Below are 18,308 nucleotides of genomic sequence, written 5' to 3' on the forward strand. Positions count from 1 at the left end.
AGACACCAGTCATGAATCTATGCACTATTTCTGGGAAGAAGGAAACAGCCCATCTGATGTGTGTATGCATCCCTGGGGTTCATATAAACACAAGACTTCTATGCAGAATCCCATACTCAGAACTACAGGTCCCATGTATGTACAAAATATGCATACCTGTAGCATTACCTCTTTTTCTGTAACTTGACATATTGGACTGTCAAAGTTTTGTGAAATAATTTTTATCATATTTAGACCAAAAAAAGTCCAAACAAATATTATTTGCTTTGAAGCTGTTGTTAGGTCGTATGCTTTCAAAATATCATAGGTGCATAATCTGATATAATAATTAACTGTCAATAAAACTACTTTTAGTTCTACATCAGAAGAGATGTATTCTCAATTCTTCTGCTGAAAATTATTAACAATATTTAAAGAGCTAATAAAACCAGTTTTGCTGAACACATACTGAAGATAGTAATGGGCACATCAATCCTTAATCTGAAGAGGACAAAATATTTAATGACCCACAAAATTTGTAATAAAAAAAAATCTCCTAGTAATTACTGATTGAATACAATCCACCACGTTTTCTCATGCATTTATCTTGTGTATGGACAAGCTGGATGTTAGAAGACATCCCTCATGAGTTCCTGTGGCTCTGATATGAAACCACAGTAGCTTCCTATGAATAATTTTGCATTGCCACTGAGTATTTGAGCATAAGAGCTACCTTTGTGTCTGTAAACCAATGCCTCTGTAAGTCCTGGAACCTGGTTCCCAATGAGGATTTTTGAGGACCAGGTCTTTCAGAACCTGGAGGAAATGGGGTCTTGGAGCTCAGCTACCTTTGTTGGGGAGGCAATTACCTTGTGGAAAGGAGAAACAAAACACAGGAAACCAAACTGCTTTATCCTTTGTCATCAGAACCAAATCACTGAAGATAGTGACAGTTAATCATCAGAGATTTTGTTCTGTTTAATTTCTTCTTTTTTGAGAGGCTATGTGAGGTTACATTTAAATACACACAGATCTTGCCCATATCTGCTTTTAAATCAGGGAGAAAATGAGGCAAGTGAATGATAAACAGTTTTAACTCACAGAAAAGAAAAGCAAGCACATCCATACTATTTTTTTTTAAATCTCATTTCCTTGCTGTTTGAGCACTTCACTATTTTGTCTCGAGTTACAAAACCCTGTGACCAGGCAAAATGGGAAAATTGTGTAGCTCTAGTAGATGTGCAGCCAACTGGAGTTGGAAGAATGGAACACAAAATGGGACTACACAGTGGGCAGGGGGCCAATGCAAGAGCATCCTCTCCTGAACAGCAGGAAATCCTCCCCAAGAAGCTCCTCAGTCACACACATACTTCACAAAAGACTGATTTTATCCCCAGGTATAGCACACCTGTTTCCAGGCCCAGGCAGTCATAAAAGGTTAAGGCCCTGTCCCTTTGACACACTGCAAATTCAGAAAAAGAGACGTCACACTTTCTGCCAGAAGTTGGAAAGGTTTTCCTTAGTTAAATTCAGTTTTAGAATCCACATTGACATATCACCCAAAATACAATGGTGACAACAGATTATAAAAATGTTTACTAAATATGTAATTAACTTCAGGGTTGGAAGTTTTGTTGTTGTTCTTAAATCTAGCAAACATCAGCTGGCAAACAAATTGCATGCCTTAGAGCTTCTTCAGAGAAAAGCTGTTTAAGGTTTGTTATTTTTAAACTCTGCAAGGCTCTCAGCTATTAGCAACAAAAATAACAGGAGTCAAAAAGTATCTATCTTTCTATTATCATCATTAGTTAAAAACGGAAGTATTTGGGTTGGTTAATCAGAGGATTCACAGCCTAGCAATTAACAAAAGCTATCCCATATTATGAGATACAGAACATAAATAGAATCTAGTTGCCTCATAAAAACTAAATTTTATATAGAAACATTCAATGTGAAAGCTTGCCTTGACACTGGTTCTGAGAATCCCTGAATGAGACAGAAAGAAAAGCAGCACTGCAGAGGAAAATAGAGCTTTCCCTGCTATTTTAACCAGAAGAGGACCTGATTCTTCAGTGTGCTTTTTAAATCCCTAGTACCACCACCACTTGGTCCTTGACACAGGTTTGGGCCCTTTATCTGAATTTCTACATACTTAGGTTACAAAACTGCTCTCATTTTTATTCATTTTTCCCCACCTGCTTTCCCCCCTGTATCCAAGCCATCTTGCATATCATATCAATAATCTGGCTTGTAGCTTAAATATCTTTTAAGACTTCTTCAAAACTGTTTGTTCTCCAAAAATCTCTAATGCCTTTATACAACACAGACCCTAGTAATTTTTGACAAATTGTCAGAAATATAAATACTATGATCCCAATGTTTGATCCTTTCCAGCTTTGATCTCCCTAGCAGCTGCTTTTATGCTGACATTGTACGTGTGCAAAAGAATTAACAACAAAAACACCTAATACTACCTCATTGTTAGCAAAATTTAACATAGCTTGAAAAAAATGAACAGTACTGGATATTGAACCACAGAAGCTACACACTAAGCTAACAGCATTGAAACCTCAACAATCTCTTTTCCCCCCCAAAAAAAGTTTACCTAGACAACAAATAAAATCTCACTCAGCTGCACCAGAACCAAGCGCACCAAGATTGGTCAAATATCAAATGCAACTGGTTTTTTCATATGCTTCTGCTTTCATTTCCCTGCAACTTCCTCCATGTAAAAACTGGATAATACTATATCCACAGCACATTCTATTGACCCTCAGAATCATCGCCTTGATTTGCATAAGTTTGCATTTATTCAATTTTAGCAGCATGTATAAATTACTGATGGGAATAAAAGGAGGTTGAGCCAGTGCACATGGAAAGATCAGGGGCAAGAGACACAAACTGAAAATTCCACTTGAAAAAATTGGTTTTTAACTGTGAATATAAACAAAAATTCAAATTAATTGCTCCAGATTGTTTGCAGATTCTTCCTTATTGGATCTATTCAAAGCTCCACTGGACACATCCCCAAGTACTTGCTTTGGAGAAGGGGAGATTGAATCTCCCAAGGCCCCTTTCAACCTTCACTTCTCTCCAATTTTACCAGCATATGTTTCCATATTTCAATGAATAAGTTGATACAGCAGTTAATACAGCAAGTACCGGGATTATAGGAACTTGACATAGGTGTTACATAAAAACAGCCTTAGTGAACACAAAAAAGCATTAGAACTTACTTGGCATTATGAAATGTGCTAGTTGAAGTTAATATTTAAATGCCACTTGGGAAAATTGCTCTAGCTCAAAAAATATTGCTCTATTCTATAAAAGAAGTGCAAGAAAAGTCCATCTTCTATATTCATATATCAGAATAATTCATCAGTCACACAAATCAGTATTTATATTTCCCAAATAGTGAAAATACAGCTCTGGACCTGAGCAATAGTACAGCGAGAATTTACTTCTTGCAGGTTTTAGAGAGAAATTTGCAGCACTTGCTAAATCCTTTGCCAGGATCATCTCGGTCACCTCCCCCAGGCTCCTACACCTCCCAAAAGAAATTCCCAAGCAGTGGCAGTCATTGGTCTTCATCTCCCCCCTTAGACAGTCATCAGCCACCCAACACTAAAATATCTTCACTGTCTTTAGGATTTATTTGGCTGTGCTCAGACTGTTTGGTGCTGGAGACAATGTACTTTGTTTCCCTGCAAGATTGCCTTCTGGCAAACACTCCCTATAAACTGCAGAGCATTCTTGCCTTCTCTTCCATCTCTTTTCTCCAGATTGACCTAAAATCCATAGAAGTGACAAGAAAAAGTTTTGCACAGAACACAGAGCTAATAGAGCAGGCTGATAAACTTTGATCATCCATTTAAATGGAGCACCAAGGAACAAAGGTATGGCTACTTCTCAAGACAAAGCAATTTTTCAAGAGTGAATTCCAAGCAGGTGGTAACTAAGCAACAGCTCACCTGTACAGGGACTTTGATCACTTGACAAAGCAGATCAGAGCAACACAAGGGAAAGAGGACTAGAGATTGCAAGGAAAAAAAGAGCCTTTTCTTGGCCTATCAGAGAGAAAGATGGAAAATAGCCTAAGAGATGCAGCAAAAAGGAGCCTGATGATTTGGAGAACAGAGCAGCTGAAGAAAGGAGCTCATGAACACTTTAGTAACCATACTTTATACTTCAAACAGCTTGTTTTATTTCAATAAAACTGTTGCTTCCCCCAGTGATGACAGAAATATTTGGGGGAACAAAGAACAGGGCTACTTCCTCACTCCAGGCTTGAAAAATACAGTTTTTCAGCTTTGGATGAGGCAGTACCCATGTGAAGGAGACCTTGGCCAATGAGGAAGAAAAAGATGGACATACAGAACTTCAAGGGAGTTGCAGGGGCAAAACAGCAGCAAAGCTGGGAAGAAAGCTGTTGAAGCCTAAGGTGAAATCTGCTTCAGGATCTAGTATCTAGGGGCACATACTGAGTAAATGGGGATGAAGAAAAAAGTAGTAGGAAATTACATGAAAAAATTAATCAATATATAGAAGATTAAAGGCATATTGCAAAAACATCTACCGTATATCAAAACAATGGAGATGGGCAATAAGGAACAAACAGATGGCAGGGGGAAAGAACAACAATCATTTTCCAACACCTCACAAATCCATTGATTGTAAAGTTCAATTTTATCTCTCGAGGCTGGCAATAAAATAAGTATATCTCATCATTATTACTCCTCTATCTGCATATTCCAGAACTGTTCTGATGCTGCCTCCCATATGAATTAAAACTGCATTTGCCTTCAAAGGAAGCTGAAAATTTGTCATGAGGGCAAGATTAGAGCCTGGATTTGTAAGTATTTATTTTTTGTTGGGAGCACCTGGACTGGCCTCAGACAGGAAATGAATGTGGGCAATAGTCAGACTGGTACTTTTTCTGAGGAACCTTGCTATCCTTTTCTAGTGCTTAAGGTCGCTCCACTCCTGAGGGAAAACTGGGAAGAACATTTTAATTAAAAATGAACAGCCACAAAACTTTATAAGCCACTTTTGCAATTTCATTATTCCAGCTAAAGAAGAAAGAATCTAAAATATTATTAACATCCCTTAAAATATTTATTAAGAGAGATTTAAATTAGCTGTCTGAGTCCAGCACTATTGTAATGATTCCATTTCTTTGGTATATCCAAGGTAAGGACTAAAATAATATTGAAATAACAGCAAGAGCATTGATGATGCAACTGAGCATTAGAAGTTCTGATTAACAACTTATTTTCTTCGATGATTGGTAATTATTAAAGTACAAAGTTTCTCCTTATTATGTCCCGAGTCCACCCAAGATCCTGGGGATCCTGAGCTGCTGCTTTTTCTCCATGATTTAAGAACAGCTGCAAATGACAATGATACAGCATAAAATGTCTTGTGTGTGGTGAGTACAATTAAATATTTTCTCTCTGCATTTGTTTGAAGACTGACAGCTCAGCTGACAGGGAAGCCAAGTTTATGCAGTTTTCTGTAAGCTCATTGACAGTTTTACCTGTGAAACTCTTTCTGGCTCTCTTCATCAGGCAAAATCCTGAACCTTTGTCAGACAGCTCTTTCAAGAGCAAACAGGATGAGGAGTCCCACCACGAGCAGCTATGAAGTCTCATTAAAAAAAGTCTTTCACACTCTGTTGTCCTTGTTCTGTATTATAATGATGGTTTGCCATAAAGTGCAAAGAAATGTTATTCTAATGAACAGAGGAGAGGCACTGCAACAGTGAGGCATGATTAACGAGCTGAAGTCGTTCATGAAGTCATTTTACATGTCTGGCTGGTGACCTTTGAATTTGAAGAATTGCATGTAAAATATAATAGGAGAAATTATTTGCTTAGCATACAATGTATCCAAGGTTTAACAGAGGGATTTGGAATGGGTTATGATGTGGGAGAAAAGGCAGTCCTGACACAAAGTGAAATTTCTTCCTCCTCTCTCCTTTTCCATCCCCAGTTTTAAATGCAACTGAGGGCCTGTTCTGAGCCATGAGCTCCCCCATGGCTATGAGCACCTGCCCATATGCCATCATCTGACAGAATTCCCTTCCTTTAGTAAGGCCAGGGAACCTAGAGAGCATGCAAGAGCTGAGGGAGATTCTATCTCTGTTTGGATGACACACAAGAAAAACAAGAAAATTAGATTTTCTGTTTAGAAGGTTAAACTCCATCCTTTAGGTCTCTTCAGGGGGCCCATCTCTTTTCCAGCCTATGTGTCAGTGACCCACACTGTCAGACCCAGCCAGCAGCCCCTTGCCCTCACGTGGGGTGGGGACAGTACAAGCTGTACTCATAAAATTCCTGGAATTGCTTCCACTTTGTCCAGACTGTCCCAGTTTCACTGGGATACCTGGGAACCATAACCCTTATAAGTCCACACAAAGCCATTAAGAGCACGAACCTCTACTTGGCCACTTTTATACATCCCACATGGGATCTGCTTTTGTGGGACTGAACAGAGGATAGAGGCATCAGGAGCCTTTGTTCAAAATCTTCCTGCCTGCCAATTCCTTCTTCTGGCCCTTCTTCTCAGCATGTGATGTGCACCTACCAGCTACAGAAATCATAATGAGGTACAAGCTACACCCTGGTGAGGCTCCAAAGCATTCCTGACCAAGTGAGCAGCGCCAGGAACATTCCTTTCACAGCAGAACGACAGGCACGCCCATTTGTGCTAAGACCTGCAGGACTATTTCCTGTACATTTTTGAATATAAAGGAAATGACCAAAGCTGATAGCAGGCAGGACATGAAGGAGGCAATGAGAAAGGATCAATTAACTACTTTGCTCAAAGTGTAATGATCAAAATGACAAATGATCAAAGGCAGCAAAGAACACTACATGTGGCGCTGCAAGAATTCAGCTATTCTCTTATACACTGCTGCTTCCAGAGTGAGGTAAAAATGGAAATTCTACCTGCTCCAGCATCTGCAAGAAGTAAGGAGAGGACAGAAGCTAAAAATACAGTTAACCTAGTTTGAAAGTTAAATACTGCTCTAATACTGTACATGGAGAGGAAGTAAGTGCCTTTGTTACTGTTTTCTGACTCTACTGCATTTTTACTCATAAATAAGAAAGAAAAGTTAATTGGACCACAACCTTGAGTACTCAGCAGAGAATTTTTCCTCTCATTCTGATTTACCTTCTAGTTAAGCGAGCTCTATGCTTTTAAACTGTGCAAGCTTGCATTGCACAAGATGGTTTGGGCAAGGAAAGAAAGGTATTTAGCACTTTTCAGTCTCCAAATCAGAAAGAGTAACAAATAACAGCAAAGAGAAAGGATTAAAGACAGTATCTCCATGCTTTTTAGACTTTCACTCAGAATAGACTTAAAATATTGGCTTGTACTTTCTTTTATGCCTCTTGCTGTGTGTAAATGAATTAACAAGAGGAAACCCTATTTTTTTCCCCTTTATCTGCAAAAATAATGGCAAATTCTTGCTATCAAACTCCCTTTAAAGTTTCCCACCTACTTTTGTTCAACTTTGCATTATAGAGCTTCCTTTGAACCACTGACTATATTATTGCCACTGTATCATGGAAACCTTAACTGCTGTAAGACAAGTACAGTTAAATGAAGCACTTTTGTCTCCTCCCTCTGTGCAGTCTCAGCCTGTACTTTCTTTCCTTCTTTTGTGATGGAGTATTTGCAAGGTTAGATGGTGAGCCAGCCCAGCAAACCTAGCCGTATCAAAATTAATTCAGTCCTATTTTGCCAGGATAATTTTAAACCAATTTGTCCCCCTTTCTTCTCCATTTCTGTGCCAGCATAAGCGCATGAAGGAGGACAGGAATGAGCTGAAGGTCAGGGCAGGTTGGGAACACTTCCCAAAGTAGTGGAATTGACTTGAAATGACAAAGTTATGGTTAATCCACAACCTCTGACACAGATATCCCAACATCAACCCAATAAATTATTCCAATAAAAACTAACAAGAGTGACTCTCAGAAAGAAAACTTCAATTTTTGATAAATCTGTATTTTCATACTTTGCTGTGACAAGGGGAGTGAGAGAGCAACTTTTTCTGCAATTATCAATGGGAGGCATTTTCAACACACTCCTAGAGCTGCACAAATGTTTTAAGCCATTTACAGCTCCAGAGAGCCTGGACAGTGCTGTGAGAAGTAGTAAAAACCACTTGTTTTCCAGAGAGCCCCTCTAGGGTTGCCAGGCTCTCTCAGCATGCTGAGCAATGTACACTGAGGCACATCACAACATGATGAGCCCAAGGAGCTGGTATGACATTGAGAATTCACTTGTGGGACACTACACCAGGGATTGGTTTATTCTTTCCATGGTATGGAACAGTACAGTTTAAATTGTCTAATAAGAGCAGAAGAGCTAAGTAGGATTTGATATTTTGCCTAATGAGGTGTGCAAAAAATTGCTAATGGATTTAATCTGCATTTATTTCTTCTAGCATACATATTCCCACGCACCCACACACACTCACTCAAACTCAATTGCTAATGATGAATTTCATTTGTTCCCCCACCCGGCTTAAGACTATTTAATGAACTGTAATGTATAGTTAACTATCACATTGGTAACTTAGATCTTATTTATATTGAGGCTGGGTGGGGGAAAAGAGGCTCCTTTCACAGATATACCAGGGCAGTATGGCAAGCACAGTGTAAATGCAGACACTTGAAGATGAGGCTTACAACAATTGCATAAACTCTGCTGAGCAACCAAAGTTTCTACTTCCAAGGCAAGATAAGTTTTCTAGCGGTGTAAAGCACCTTTAACATAATAGCTTTTTCACCAGGACTACAATATTAAGTATAATCAGAACAGAGCACTGACAAACCCTTCGCAAATCTGGGAAAAAAACATGTAAGTGAGTCATTGTTACCAAGGATTCATTCTATAACCAATTCACTGAATTTTCCACAGAAGAGAGGGAAAATAAGAAATAGTTTCCTCAGAAAAGGAAATGCATGCGATTCATGGAATATTACATGTATTTTCCTTCTGGGGTGAAAAAAGGAGTGAGAACATACCCAAAGTGCAATTCAGCTGTATGAGCACAAATCTATTCTTGGAATGGTGTGAAGCTATACATTTCTGTTTCAAGTATCTCAAGTCTCTTACCGCTGGCAATAGTACTGGATTTTCTTCTGAACTACAGCAAATCCTCCTGCACTGGGCAATTATGCCATCATTCCTGTCACTGAGTCTCTTACATGTCTCCTTTCAGACAGAGTAGCTCCTAAACACAGTTTCTGAAGTACTGCATTACTAGATGCATGAAATTAAACTTCTTGCTGTAGGATTACTGCACCTGAACTGTGTTTTCAGGAGGTTTCTAGTCACTAAAACAGTATTGTGAAACTGTTTCTATGAGTAAAGGAGGAGCTGGAAACTAAGCAGTTCAAGAGGTGGGCAGCTCTAGAGAAGCTACTTTCAGAATGAGTGTCCATGGCAGGGGGTGGACCTAAATGATATTTAAGTTCCCTTCCAAGCCAAACCATTCTATGAATTTGTCCCATTCTTGACCAGTTAAATCCTAATTTAACTTCTGCAACTCCTTTTTGGTGAAAACCACTTTTTCATTTTGATGGTAGTCAGCACATCTAATACAAAGTAACTAGCAAGGTATCTCTGGACTGTTTGTTGAACAAAGGTTTCAAAAGTGAGAGGAAAAAAGAGAAGAAATTAAAACAAGTGAGCATCAGTGAGCTGGTAGAGGTTTCAGCAAGGTCTGCCACAGCACTACTTCTGCATATCCTCTTGGGGCTAAGCCATAAAAACACAAGTACAGCAGAGAACAGATAGGTAGAAAATGGACAAAAACACAGCCAGAGATTTGAAACAGATGAATACAGCTACAGATTTCAAAATAAAATATTTTTGGACTTGCTGAATACACCCATTCAATATAGCTTACAAAGACTTGTATTTTTTAGTAACATACATCCCCAAATCTCTTTCAGAACCTATTGTTACCAGCATTCTGTCTTTACTTCTTCCCTATAAATTTATGTCAAATTTACTGAAATATAATGCATAGCTTTCTTACCAAATAATATACCTCAGAAATGCTTTATAATGACCAATAGCTACCTTAAATATAATACCAGATCACAACATTTGTGCCTGAGACTTATTCCCTGAACAACATAGACTATTAGTATTCCCATGACTCAATACCATGCAATATTCTTATTTAAACTTAGCTTCTATAATCTAGTGTGCCTAAGAAAATTATTTTAGATAGCATCTAAAACAATAAGAGGACCTATAAACAGCAATAGTCTGTGTCCAGAACTTATTACACCTCAGCTGACAATAAGAACTTCTTTCCTGAGCTACCCATTATCTATTCAGGAGACTGAAATAACAGGACCATCTGGCTACTTGCAATAAAGGTGACAGTGCTCACCTCTGCTGTCCCTGCTCTGTGCAGACGCGAGCATGGAGTTTGATATTCCAGCTATGTCAGCCTAGTGAGGCTGAACAGTTGCAGTGCTCTTACTATACAGGAGCAGGGTACAGTTTATTCCTGTCTTTACCAGCACATATCAGGACTTTAGTTATTTCAATGCCCTTCATCAATGAAGATATTCCATAATAAAGGGCAAGAATTTCAAATGAAATATGAATGCTGAGTGACTCTGCGGACACTTATTTTGAAAGCATAAGTCACCTTCAATGTTGGAATCACATGGACATAAGTTTCTTATTTTTACAGAACAACCTGGTGTATTCCTGACATACTTTGCAGTGACACTTTTGACAGTAGTTTACATATACAAGGTTTTTTGGCAGAAGGTGATATAAGCATATTAATTTATAATGATTCTTTGGTTGATATTTCAAATGAAGAAGTAATACATGAAGATTGCTTTCTGGTTTCCATAGCCCAAGTCCCTTTTTTAGCAAACACACAGGCTAATTTGGAATAGACCATGTAGCAGTTTTGTCCCAGGCTGTAAAAGCAATTATTTCAGAAGTGCTGTAAATCACATTGTTTGTTGTTTAAAAGAACTCCAATTGTTTACAAGGCTTTTAGATAAAGTTCTTAGAAATAGATATTTGCAAATAGTTTGTGATATGCAATATTAATATGGTTTGCTATATAATAAGGTAATGCAGATTTTGATAAATACATTCTAATTATGAACTACATTTGTGAGCCTGCCAATTCCCAGTGAAATCACAAAAATTAGATGACTCCAGAAGTATAAAACTCTGGATTCCAAATCATTAATTTTAAGTAGCTAGAAAAGGGGCCAAGGCATAACTGAAAACTGGCTGAAGGGTTAGTGTGAAGAATTCTTTTAAAAGGTATTTTATGTTCTGTTAATTTTATGTATTAAATGCCACTTCAGGAGGTTTGGGAGTTTAGCTGCACCAACTGGTTTTCATTGAATTAGAAGAGAATCCTCTCATGGCAGCAGCAATGTAAATCCAAAGGAGTAGATGAAGAGATACCTTGCTTTTAATTCTTTGAGTAAGCCACTGTCATGATAAATTATAGGGAAGAAACCCTGGAGCTGTGTCTTTTCTTCTTTTTTTCAACACCTAAGAACTTCAGAAAGAAGCCAACTAGGTCACAGAGAGCCACAACACAGTATCTCAGTGTTAGGTAGATTATATGCAAGTAGGTTAAGTGATTCCATATGTTTGGCAGCTTCTCTACTGACCATGTACAATGATTTACAGATGCCTACATTGGAATAACTATACAGTTGCAATATTATTCAGATGCAGAATATCCAGGAAATGTACATGGAAACACCTATGGAGCTCCCCATGAATAAGCAACCTTTTACATTTTGTGATGTTTCAGACCAAATACCTGACCTAACAATTGGCAGAACACTGAGGCATGGCTGGGGCCATGACAGGCCAAGTACAGGAAACTTATTGGAAATGTTTATTAAATTTATACCTTGGCCTATCAGATATGTCACAGTAGGTTATGTCATTCAGATTTCATTGTGTCACATCATGCCTGTCAAATTATAGTGGTGCCTGACTGGCAAAACTGCATCTAGAATCAAATTTGATTTTATCTTACCTATTTGGGGATTTTGAAAAGCACAGCAGATTATATGTCCTTTAAAGTGTTTTAACTTTCACCACAAACTTGTCCACTTGCCATTCATCTGAAAAAAGAACATACACAAGTGAGGGCCTTGTGTCATACAGGCATGCAGTAAATTGAGACCAGACAAAATTATAAAGTCCAGGTAACAAATGAGCTGTGTTTACAAGAGTGTTTGAGGATCAAATCTAATTGGAATATGATGCTGAAAGTTGTGAGCTTTACAACTCAAGCATTAAAGTAGCAGGACAGGTTCCCCAGGACACGTTGAAGTCATAGCACCACACAGCCACATTCATCTGACAGCACTGCTTCATGTTTAAGTCATCAACATGATTTTTAAAAAGAAAAATGTGTCAATGCCTAATGATTTTATTTGTATTTTTATGCATCAAACAATGAGTCTGAGGTCCATAGGATCACTGCCATATTGACTGAAATAGGACCTGAGTCTGCCTTACCTTGATCTTATTTTCAAGGCAGTTAAGACATCTATATTTTCACACCACTAAAATAAAAGCTTTCAGAATTGCTGAGAAGGAAATTATTAAAAAAAAAAAAAACAAACACATTGTACAGTCTAATTGAAATCAACTTGCAACCTAATCTAATGCTGGCATGTTTCATGTTGTGCTGCCAGGCTTTAAAGCTGGGGAATCATTCAAACCACAGAAGATTTCCTGCTTCAAAACCTTTTTGCCACCAAAATGTGTCATTTTGGCAGGCATGCTTTTTGAGCAATCTGAAGAGAGTTTACCAAAATGAAATTGCCTGTTAGAGAGCAATACCAAAATTGCCTCAATTGCATACAGAGGTTTGAGCCCTGAAACAAGGACTGAATGCAATGCTCCGCATTGCTTTTATGGATGTCCTTTGTTTGAAAAGAGAAAGTGGCTGCCTGTTCAAATCTCACACACAGGCATGTACACACATTTTGTATGTCACCAAGTAAACCCCAGGGTTCTCAGTTAAATAAAGTTCAACACTGGAATCTAATAAAAATGGTGAACATATCCCAAATAGCAGCCACATAACGGTGGAAATTGTTGCTGCCTCTTAAGACCAGCAAGTAATTAATGTCTTTTAAATGAAAAATACTCTAAGATAAAGCATTTTCCTTGCAAATGAACACCTATTACACAACATGTTAAAAGAACCAGATTCAGCTCTTGCCCTTCTAAACATCCAAAATGTATAAGGCAAAACAGGAATGCAGTCTATGCACATCCTAAAATTATGGAAGAAATACACTAATTTAACTTATTTTTACAATGGCTTATTTTCCTGTATTTTGCCTCATTTGTAGCTGTTTTACCATTATCTAAGACAAAGTCATGCTTCCAAAATTATATAATTGACACTGAGAATTAAGGTTGTTCAGAAGTGTCTTTTTCATGACATTGCCACATCTCCATTGGAAAACAGGAAAACACAATAGATGTACTCATGAGCTGAAAATAAATGCTTGAGGAAAAAAATTAAATGGTGAGTGTCATTCAATTTGGCACTCAAAGTACTTTACACTCCTTCTAGGAGGCTGTCCTTGTCATAAGATAATGAAGAAAGTGAATGATACCCCTTTTTCTGTCTCTAAATATTTTGCTCCTAGGAATATTTTCCCACTGTTTCTACACTGAATACTGTTTTGTGTTATAGGTAGAGGAAATGAAGAAACCTACTTTAAGAATAAAATCTTGCTTAATAGGAGTAAACGTGAGTCATTCTGATAAAGAAGAATTTTTTAAGTATTCAGAGTGAATTACAGGTAATCCTATTTTTAAATTAAGTCTCTTACTACTTACAAATACCTGATTAAACACTAATGCCTAGCACTTGCTCTTCCTTCTTAAATTCAGACATCTACTTCATTTACATGCAATATTTTAAATGCATTTATTTAATACAATGCCTACCTCTGTACTACAAATTGCTTTTACTTGTCATGAATTCTAATGCTCATTTTTTATTCTGCTTTGAAATATCCAGCTACCCTTGGCTTTCTTTTCTCTCAGGCTTTGATATATTGGAATCATTTCCCCAGGCAGCAATCAGTGTTGATAAAAGAGTTTGAAACTCAATTCACAAACACATAGCATATTTGTGGGTAAGAGAACTAGTACTTTATTTCCACTGTGTATCAAAACAAACATGGGAATACTGCTTCCAATAGAACTGAGTTCACACAGCAAGGAAGACATAGTGTGGATTTCACAAGTGGTGCTGATTTACAGCATTTAGGGGGTTATTTTATTTCTAAGAGATAAAGTTTCTCTATGTGCAACTAACAGCAACACATCACCTTCAATCACAGAAGTACACAACAATGGCATGCACCTTAGTGGTGGTCCTTCTGCTCTTTCTCTGCCTTTGCCCAGCATTTTCTGCCCTCCTAAACACATACCCACCGAGGCACAACTGGTATTGCTGGGGGGTTCAGCTGTGCCCTGTGCTAGAGTGACTCCAGAACCATCTGGAACCAACCCTGTCCCACATGGAGCAGCCCCAACTGCTCCACAGAGATCCCACAGCAATACCTGGGAGGGACAGCTGGGACCCACAGCACCCTCAAGATCATGTGGCACCTGGCAGCCCCTCTCAGCCACCACTGTGACATCAGCCAGGACTGCCATGACACCCCCTGAATCACTCCTTCCTTTCACAAACAACAGAAATCCCAACCAGCCCCTCAAAAATGCTAATCAAAGTTGAATTTCCCTTTCTCTCAGCAATAGCAATTACTAGTGAAAAGAGCTGGTGCATCTGTGTTCTGTATTTCAACAGCATTTCACACGTGCTGTAAACCAATCTGTCTTATCCACAGCCTTCCAAAACCGCAGATGAAAACAGTAATACATTAAATTACAGAATTCTGTTGGTTTTTTCCAAGAAACTTCTGGGATGAACACAGTGCAAAGCAGACTGCTAATCTGATATAAAAGATGGGTAAAATCAGCAGATAGGATGAAGTCTTTGACCATGTCAGTCTGTCTTACAGCCATAGTGATGCCTCCATATACCTGAACCGTTCCAGAGAATATATTGTAAATATACCACAGAAAGTCTTCCAAAGATGAACTAAATAAAATCCCCTCAAGCAAGAGCAGCACAGTCTGCCTGGGTCTGGAAAATGCTCTGGCCCTGTGAATGCCCCTTTGGTAGGAGCACAGCCAGTTGGGGCACTGTGGCTCCTGCCCAGAGCTGGGCCACCACAGGGGCTTCCTGGAGAAGGGGAAGGTATTCAGGGTGGTTGGAAGGACAGCTGCCATGAGAAAGGGATCTGTGCTACACTCAGCACTCTGGAGTCACAATGAACCTGCAATTCTTTGCTCCCCTGCTTTCCTTTGGGTACATTTTCATTTGTAGAAATTATTGGAGACCCAAAAGCAGCTAGTAATAGGAACTGTACTTTAGAGTCTTGTGCTGTAGGGATGTCCATACTGACACACATCATTTCAGAAGCACACATTCCTCCCAAACTTGTAGACCTATGAATAGCAGCAGAACAGCCCAGTTAAAGAAGCTCTCCAGTTTTCCCACATTCCTATCAACAGGAAGCTTAATAAGCCTTTCCAATCACCTTACCAGGAAGATACAAATATGAGCAATATTGCAAGGGGATGGACCCCTGTTCTCAGCTCCGCTTTCTTTTTAAAGTTACAGCATATGCAAATAAGGTAGAACCAGTAAACTTTGAGGAAGTTACCAACACAATCATAAGATAAACCTCAATGCTTCTGAGATTTATTCTGTATATGTGTCTCCCAGCACAGACATTTCACATCCTGGCCAGCCTGGGAGATGAGGTCAACATTCCTAAGAGTCAGGTAAATGCCAGTGGAACCTTTCAGAGGCACATCAGATTGGAACACACACCAATAGCAATCACACTTATAAACCTCACTCAATTACAGGCTTTTCAGCTCAGGATGAAAAACATGCCTGCCCTAAAGAAATGCATTTAGGCTTTCTCATTTCTGAGTGGTGAAAGAATTATGTCAGCCATCCATTATTGATCTCCTCAGGAAAGACAGCGTAAAACAAAGCAGCTCTGAAGATACTGCTGCAACAGGGTTGTGCTGACTTGCCACCTTCATTTAATGATATTTTTACTTTAGAAAGAGTTCATCTTTTAGGAATACAGAAACATACATCCAAAACATATCTTTAACTGAATAGCAATTAATCCTAATTTTTAATATAAGCATTCAGGACATATCTAAAAAAAATTGTAAGGCCAACTTTCTGTACAGGACTAGCGGTTGATGTGAAATAGTATAGGAACATTCCCCTTCTGCAGCCTCCTGGGACACAAAAATCAAACTTCACAAGATAACTGTGCACAGCAAGAGACATTAAAGCATTTCTAGCAAATCATTAGTACAACTTTCCTGCCTATTTGCAGGGAAAACAATAAAAATGTTATTATATCACGCTTTCCTAGGAGCCTCTCCCTCCCATCCTTCCAGCTTTTACTTAATTTTTGCTCCTGTTAAATAAAACTTATTTCTCACCTCAGACGACATCTCACCCAGGAAAATAAATTGAAATCTTTCTACCAATTACCAACACCTTCTAAATCTCTGGAGAAATTTTGCACAGCAATTAGCAACCTTCTGGGCAAATGTGCTGTAGCAGGAGAGGACTACCACCATCCTCCCTCCCAAGCTTCTTCAAATATCTCAGCTTTAATCTGCTGAGCCACCCTTTTGATGGGATTCACTTACAAATCGTTAGCACAAATGGGCAACACCTGGATCCTTGTGGGGGTTTGGGGGTGGTGTCTTCACCAAGCATTTATTTAACAAGCTGCAGGTGGGACTTTGGGGGTGGGGTTGTTAAAAAGTTCTCTGCTAAACTGTGAAATTCAGAGTATCAATGTATTTTTTTTTTCTTCTCTCACCTCTTCTTATTTTCTCATCTTTTTTTCTTTTTTTTTTTTGAAAAGGCCAGTTTTATTGTCACATATGGGATAGATGGGGTTAGACTTAGCAATGATTACTGGCAACAATATCTTTTTCAAGGAAAGTGACTACCACTGTGCTTGTAAAATTTAGTAAGGTTAAGGTCAACAAAGCACCTTCTGACAGGGATTTCTGGAATATGTCAGCAAAACAGAACAGAAAATTAAATTACTATTTATGAACAAGTAGCAAAATATGTACACTGGCAACATTTTAACTGCATTCTGTCCTTTCCAATATATGTTCTCTTTTTTTCATGGCAGATTTTCCTCAAAATTGTGTGCTGTGCTGGTCTTGGAGTTAGGCAATTATGATGGGGGTTTGGAGGATTTTTGGGGGTTTTTTCACTTGTATCTGAGCATTGAAAGAAAAATAAAGGGAAAAAGCTTTCTACCAAGGAAATGATAACCTAGACATATTAGCTGTTAAATAAGTCATATTTTTAATAAAATATTTTTCAGCAGCATGCAAGGAATAATATTTAACAAGACAGACATGTTTCAGGAAGAATAGCTATAAGAAAAATGTCTCTATATGTTTTTTTAAAAAAGGAGGTCAGAACATGCAGTTCATGTATTAACTGAAAGCTATCTGGTGCCTATCAACAAAGCCTGACACAAGTACTTCTGCCTGAGGAAAGGGAGATTTTACCTTAAATGTCAGGGTGGGGGAGGCAATCTCATTGCTGAAAACCTTCCTACCGCTGATCAGAGGCTGGAAGGAATGAGAGTGGCACAGGAGATGAGCAGCATTTCCCATGATTGAGTCCAGGAGGACATTGTGTGTGTCACTGTAGGCATGAGGAGTGGCTTTGCCCTCTCCTACAGAGCCAGGAGTGGCCCTGGCACCTGGGGCTCACATGCCACTCCAAGGCGGCTCTTGGACCTCTCCAGCCCCCAGGGTGGAAGTGCTGAACTGAGCTCTGGCTGTGGGCACCAAAGTGTAGAATATGCAGAGATGCATTTTCTGTAAAACTTGTCTCATGTCAAAGTGGAACTATTACTGAAGAAGAAGTTTCCATAAGGAATCCAATTTATTGCTGCACACAAAACATGCTTTATGGGAATAATGAGACAGTGCATGGGACCAGTAGATTCTTTCACTTAACTGGCCCATGATGCTGGTTCAAGCCGATAAGGGGAGCCTTCCCAGCCTGAAACACCTTCCTCCAATCCATTTCTAAAATTCTCTTTTGCTGTCACATGAATGAGAATCATGACAACACAGAGGCTAACCTGTATTTGCATTTTAGCTCTTGCCTACCTGCCAAAGCAAAGGGG

General features: G+C 38.8%; 1 long non-coding RNA gene across 4 annotated transcripts in view; it reads right to left on the reverse strand.

The window, feature by feature from the left end:
• LOC135452688 (uncharacterized) overlaps positions 1–18,308 on the reverse strand; it is a 118,978-nt gene that overhangs the window by 90,327 nt on the left and 10,343 nt on the right. For all 4 annotated transcript variants that reach the window (XR_010441672.1, XR_010441673.1, XR_010441675.1 and 1 more), the window contains exon 2: positions 12,041–12,128. This is a non-coding gene — a long non-coding RNA (uncharacterized LOC135452688). The remainder of the gene's footprint in view (positions 1–12,040; positions 12,129–18,308) is intronic.

Source organism: Zonotrichia leucophrys, chromosome 11 (genome assembly GCF_028769735.1).
Source record: "Zonotrichia leucophrys gambelii isolate GWCS_2022_RI chromosome 11, RI_Zleu_2.0, whole genome shotgun sequence".
NCBI classification, from domain to species: Eukaryota; Metazoa; Chordata; class Aves; order Passeriformes; family Passerellidae; genus Zonotrichia; species Zonotrichia leucophrys.